Consider the following 6036-nt stretch of genomic DNA (forward strand, 5'->3'; position numbering starts at 1 on the left):
TGATTTGTTATGCCCAGGTTCAAGGGAAAATGCAAAACTCTCATTTTAGAACTTCAGCTGCTGATGGAATGACTGAAAAATGACCCACTGAATTTCAAATGGCTCTTTCTATAAATATGGAATTTAACCCTCACCTGAAAACCCAATGACTTTGAACGAGATACATATTAATATTGTATTGCTACTTTATTTAATGCTCATATGTCACTTCTCTTGCAGAAAATTAAAAGCAGCTTAGCTGGGTCTCCCAGGAAGTCTCCCATCCAGACTAGACATGCTTAGCTTTGTCACTGAGCTTTATGCACATTCAAAAACATTCCTTCTCTATCATGATATCACTACGAGAATATATGATGCTTGCATAGAATTGGAGGACAATCAAATACAGGTAATCCTCAATGACTTGAAAGGTTAAATCATATCCCCCATTATACAAACAAAACTATTGTTCCCCCCCCCCCGTAAATGACAGTCCCATAAATGTGTCATTGAAACCATGTTCTGTCTGCCTCTTTCATCACTAAAATAAATGTCCCTCCAGTTAGCATTTAACATGGCTTACTGTTTGACAAGTGAGAATCCATCTTGTTTTCTCATAGCTGTCTTGGCTCTGCTATGCCACATCACTGACTTTTGTCAGTAAAGCAAGCTGGTAAGGCTTGCAGAAATTGGTCTGAATGAAAATGGTCTATTCCCCTTCCTTGACAGTCTTTGTTTTAGCTTAGCTACTTCCCTAAGTTTGAATTTTGACTGCTGGGACATTTCCTAATTGCTGACCTACAATCCAGTTGTTTAACTAACTATACAGCTAGTGCTCTGCAGTGGCAAGAATGGTGATTAGGCCAGGTTGACTCAGCCTTCCATCCTTCCGAGGTCGGTAAAATGAGGACCCAGCTTGCTGGGGAGCAAAAAGGTAATGACTGGGGAAGGGAATGGCAAACCACCCTGTATTGAGTCGGCCAAGAAAATGTTAGAGGGCATCACCCCAAGGGTCAGACATGACTTGGTGCTTGCACAGGGGATACCTTTACCTTTAAAATCTGGATTCAGTTTCCCAGTTACAGCATTAAAGTCAGTTGGTGACAATGAATCAATCACTGGCATGGTGTTAAATGGATAATATGTGGAACCAGGCAGTTCCAAAGACTTAAGGGTTCATTTCTGGAAGAAGTGGTGATGATTACTGTTGAGTCACCCCTACCACTGCACCCAGTGTGCCCCTATGTTGTTCCTAAAGGTCCACTGACTCAAGTGGATGCAGTTTTGGGGGTTGGGGCTAAATGGGATGCAGTAGGATAAGTGGTAGGAATGTCCCACTCCAGAAAGTTCATAGGTTGTTGAAAATGCAGTATTATTTTCATTTATTTGTGTGACTTATTTACCAGCCTTCCCAGCATGGCTAGGTTGGGGCAGTTAGGAGGGGGGAATTAAGGTAGCTCGTGAGGAGATGATAGGGTATGTTTGGGAAGCAAATTTTCCTGGAAAAGTGGCTGAGAAGGGAAGCTGGAGTGAAAGGACATGAGAGAAGATGTAGAGAGGATAATGGGGTTACATACTCTGATTGTTCTTAAATATTTGGTTTGGATCATTTGAGATCAGAAGTAGTATGATACTACAAGCCAAAATGAAGACAGCTAACAATTAAAAACATACATCAGAAAACCACAGTTTAAAACCATCAAACCATCCCAATATACATCATCAAAACAAATTAAAAATTTAACAAATCAAAACAAATTTAAAATACATAGAAAATATAAAAACAGCTGTTAATATGTTGGTTAAGAAGGAGATTGAAATCAGTGGGATTGCAGTCAAGGAAAATGCAAGGTCTCTAATACATTGCATAGAGTTAGTTCTTTCCATTCTGAGAGCTCAGATCTCATTTCAGTACCATAATATGAATACGAGCATGTCCAGATTCAAAGACATGAAATTTCAAGAGTGTGGTTGTCTGATTAATCAGAACCTGCCCTGGCTTCTGGAAACGTTTTGTTCCTGCTGCTAAAATTCTGAGGCACAAGCAGTCATTAACATAATCATTCTAATATTAGAAACATAATATTTTTGAGATCTGGTTGCTGTTTTTGCTCCTGACCTTTCTAATTTGCTAATTTCTCTGGTTTTCAGCTCTGTCAGAACCCCAAGAAAAGCACACAAAAGTGTGACATTTGAGAACACAGATAACAATATTTTGTAATTTGTATAATTTCTCTTTGCATGACAAGAAAATGTTGACCAAATGACCTTGTACAGCAGGAAGTTGTGTATCTCTGCATATCCTCCTGATCCAGAATACAAGGGTGAGTAAGAGAATTTCAATAGCGGCTTCATAATTGTGCATCTCATTTTCCTTCAGGAAAGTGTGCAAAGTAGGCCTCATTTATAGATTGCCCCTCAAGCAAGGTATGTAAGCCTGCCTCTGTTTGTGCTGGAGGCTGGTGTTTTAAAGCATTTACAATCTTTTACCAAGTCCTGACATATTTAGGGTCTCAATATGTACAAGCTTGCTGCAAAGTAGTTCCAGGAATACTGCCAAGTTCTGGAAAGGGTGCATAATGGTTTCAGACATTATATTTTAAATCACAATCTTTTGGGAGGTGGAGGCATCTAGTCATAGCCAATAAATGACAACCTTACAGGGTTTTGAAGGCAAGAGATATTCAGAGCTTGTCATTGTCTGTCTCTGCATAGCTACCCTGGCATTCCTTGGTGATCTCCCACCCAAATACTGACTAGGACCAACCCTGGTATACTTTAGAGAGATCTGATGAGATTGGTCTGGGCTATCCTCCCCAGGCTAGGACTTATCTTAATCTTGAAAAGATTGTTTTGATTGTTTGTAGGTTGTAACACCATTGGGTGGACCCAAATTCACATCCCTACTCAGCTCCTTCATGCAAATTAATATAAACTGAAACACAAAATTTATGATTTGAAATTTTAAGATATTCCTGAAATATCTGTATTGTATGTCTTTTGGTCCCATAGTCACTCACTCAAACTAAATGGCAGAATATACATTCTATTGCTTTAAATGGGATTGATACACTGGAAGGCAGGGTGCAATTTTCATTAATAAAATTCACTTCACCCTTAAGCATGAAATGGAAAGGAGGGGCAGAATCTTTTATTGTACTTAATTTCCTTGATGGTGTACTAAAGCAGGAGTTAACATCACCTCCTTCCACAAAAAGCAAAATGTCCTCCTACATCAAGATATCCCAACTTTTACTGAATTTGAGGCACATGATTAGAGGAAACTGCAAGGAAATGCCTAGAAGCAAAAAAAAAAAAAGTCAAGGACTTCTGCAAAAGTTTGTGATGCATGGGCATGCTTAGAGTACTATATTCACTAATAAACAATAGGCTCTCCCGGGGGTGTGGCTTAAGATGGCGTCATGAGGGGATTGCAGAGCAATCTCTCTGAAGCCTGACAGGGGTTAATTGCAGAAGCAATTAGCAGAAAAGAGGAGGGGTACGCAAACCCCACCTCACCTTTCTACCTAGGAAGCTCTAGGGAATTCTTGGGGCTGTCTCCAATCCTTTAGGGAGTATATCTCCCTGGATTATAGGCTGTCAGCGTTTCGGGCCAAGAGGGCGCCAGCCATATTCTGGACTTTCCTTTCCTTTCTTTCTTTTCTTCTTTCAAGAATCTACTTTGACCCTCCATTACGATTTACTGCAAACGAATGCTGTGAACTGAGGGGAGGACATACGCTAAATTCCAAGATATCAAGACATCAATCAACGAACAGAGATGCAAGTATTTCTCCGTTTCTCCTTTCCCCCCCCCGTTTCTGGCTCTGCTTGAAGCCACCTCGATATGAGGCAGGCTAATTCTCTTTTCTAAGTAGAAGAAGGACTTAAATCAACTCAAACTAATTAGTAATAGCTCTTACTACATTTGTTTTGGTTTTCGGAGATAAGAGATAAGAGCCGTGGGTGGGAAGATCTCGCGAGAATTCTGTTCCAGTACGAGACATTGCTTTACTGACTTCAATGCGTCACTTGGCAGCATCAATACCAGGAACGTCGGAGATCAAAACAGACTGTTGCTTTCATTAGGACTCTGTAGGACCTCTACTGGTTATTTGCAAAATTGCCTAAGATTAATAAATTTCCAAGCCTAAAACATGTCTATGCTAAAAAGAATTGCTCATCTAATAGAGAAACAAACTCAAGATCTGAAAGCATTTACAGATGGCTTGCTTAAAAATATGCTCAAGGAGATCAAAGGCGGCAAGGAAGAAGTCTCTAACAGGAATGATGAATCAATAACAGTGGCTGATGATAGCTCTAAACAAGGTGGAAAATTACCAGCAGAAGAGAAATTTGAAACTATGGAGATGGAAAAGGGGATGTCGGAGCTTTGCAGCCTAGATAAGGACACCCTTCCTAAAAAGACATACAGCCACCCCAAAGCAACAGTACACAAGAACCAATCAAAAGATATATGGATATGCTGTGAAAGTAATCGATTTAAAGGAGCTTCTTGGGAAAAAAACTGTACTGATATTGGAGCCCAGGAGGTACAACTGCTTCAAGATTCACCGATGTATACTCCGAGGGAAAGACTACAACTGCACTTTCTAAGCCAAAGGCCAACTGGACAGAACATAAGTCAATGGGAACAACAAGATGCAACAAGCCTCGATATGAGACCCCCTTAAGAAGTCTGGGGAACGGAAATGAGAAACAGCGGTTGAAATTCTTTTCCTCCTTTTTCTTTTTTTCTGTAGCCACATAGGCAATATAACTAGTTAAGAAGTTAATCTGGGGTCTAAGATCTTCTAAGTAAGCTGAATCTGTATTATTAAATCTAACTTTGCAGTGTCTCCCAGCCCAAAATTAAAGCTTAATTAAAAGGAGACACCTAATGGAATCGGTTTAAGAATAACAGATGAAGACTATACTTTACTGTTCATTGTAAGTCTATACTATCATGTAAGTGTGGGGTCTTAGATTTCCTATGTTAGCTGAATTTGAATTATTTAACATATCTCTGTAGTGACTCTCAGTTTAAACTTAAAGCATAACTAAAATGAGGCACCTAATTGAGGAGGTGTAAATGTAACTAATGAAGACTTTATTTTACTATTTTTGTATTAACAGCTTATATTTATATAATTTATACTTATCTAACAACTCATATATTTTTCCTCTGTACAACTAAGTAACTAATGAAGACTCTATTTTACCATTTTTTGTATAACTTACTCTTATATAACTTAACAACCTATATATATATATTTTTTCTTTCCGTACAACTAAGTAGGCTTTTTTTTTTCTTTTCCCTACTGGAAATGTGGATGGCTCTAAGATTGCGTTAAGTATAAATTGTTTATGACTGCTAAAATTGTTAAAAACTATGCAAACAAATGTTGAAACGATGGTAACAAAGTAGGCTTCTCTTTTTAAATGTGGTGGAAACGTGAAAAAGTTTATAAGCTTTGGGTAAAAATCCATAATATTGTAGCCATGTGGAGTTTTATATTCTTAAATGAAGAGAAGAGGCTTTTCAAGAACAATGGGGCCCTTATCTGATTTACCTAAGAAAATAAGTTAAAAGGGGATTGAAACAGGGTATCAAGTGTATCAAACGAAGAGCATAATCTTTTTCGTTCTGTATCAATAATGTAGATTACCTGCATTGTACTATCTTTAATCTTGGAAAATAAAATAAAAAACTTTGAATAAAAAATATCAATAGGCTCTCCCAGTTTGTTCTGCTCCTGGGATTATGTATCATGGGATTGAAAAAATGCCAGGGGTGCCAACACTGGGTTAGGAAATTATTGGAGATCTGGGGGCAGAGTCTGGGGAAAGTGGGGTTTAGGAAGGGAAGGGATCTCAGCAAGGTTGTGATGCCATTCTCTCCAGAGAATCTGATCCATGTTGTCTAGAAGTAGGTTGTAACTATGGCAGAAAACCAGGCCCCACATACAGACTTGCCACCCTAGACTACATGTTTGAGCAGGGGCAGGTTAGAATCATAGAATCAGAAGGTACATCCAGGGTTATCTAGTCCAACCC

At 38.9% G+C, this 6036-nt stretch overlaps 1 long non-coding RNA gene across 1 annotated transcript; it reads left to right on the top strand.

Moving 5' to 3' along the window:
- The first annotated feature begins 225 nt into the window (after positions 1-225).
- LOC143840658 (uncharacterized) lies at positions 226-5669 on the top strand. The gene is made up of 3 exons (XR_013232289.1): positions 226-388; positions 2229-2303; positions 3654-5669. It is a non-coding gene; the product is annotated as an uncharacterized LOC143840658 (long non-coding RNA).
- Positions 5670-6036: the final 367 nt, after the last annotated feature.

Source organism: Paroedura picta, chromosome 6 (assembly GCF_049243985.1).
Source record: "Paroedura picta isolate Pp20150507F chromosome 6, Ppicta_v3.0, whole genome shotgun sequence".
Lineage (NCBI taxonomy): Eukaryota > Metazoa > Chordata > Lepidosauria > Squamata > Gekkonidae > Paroedura > Paroedura picta.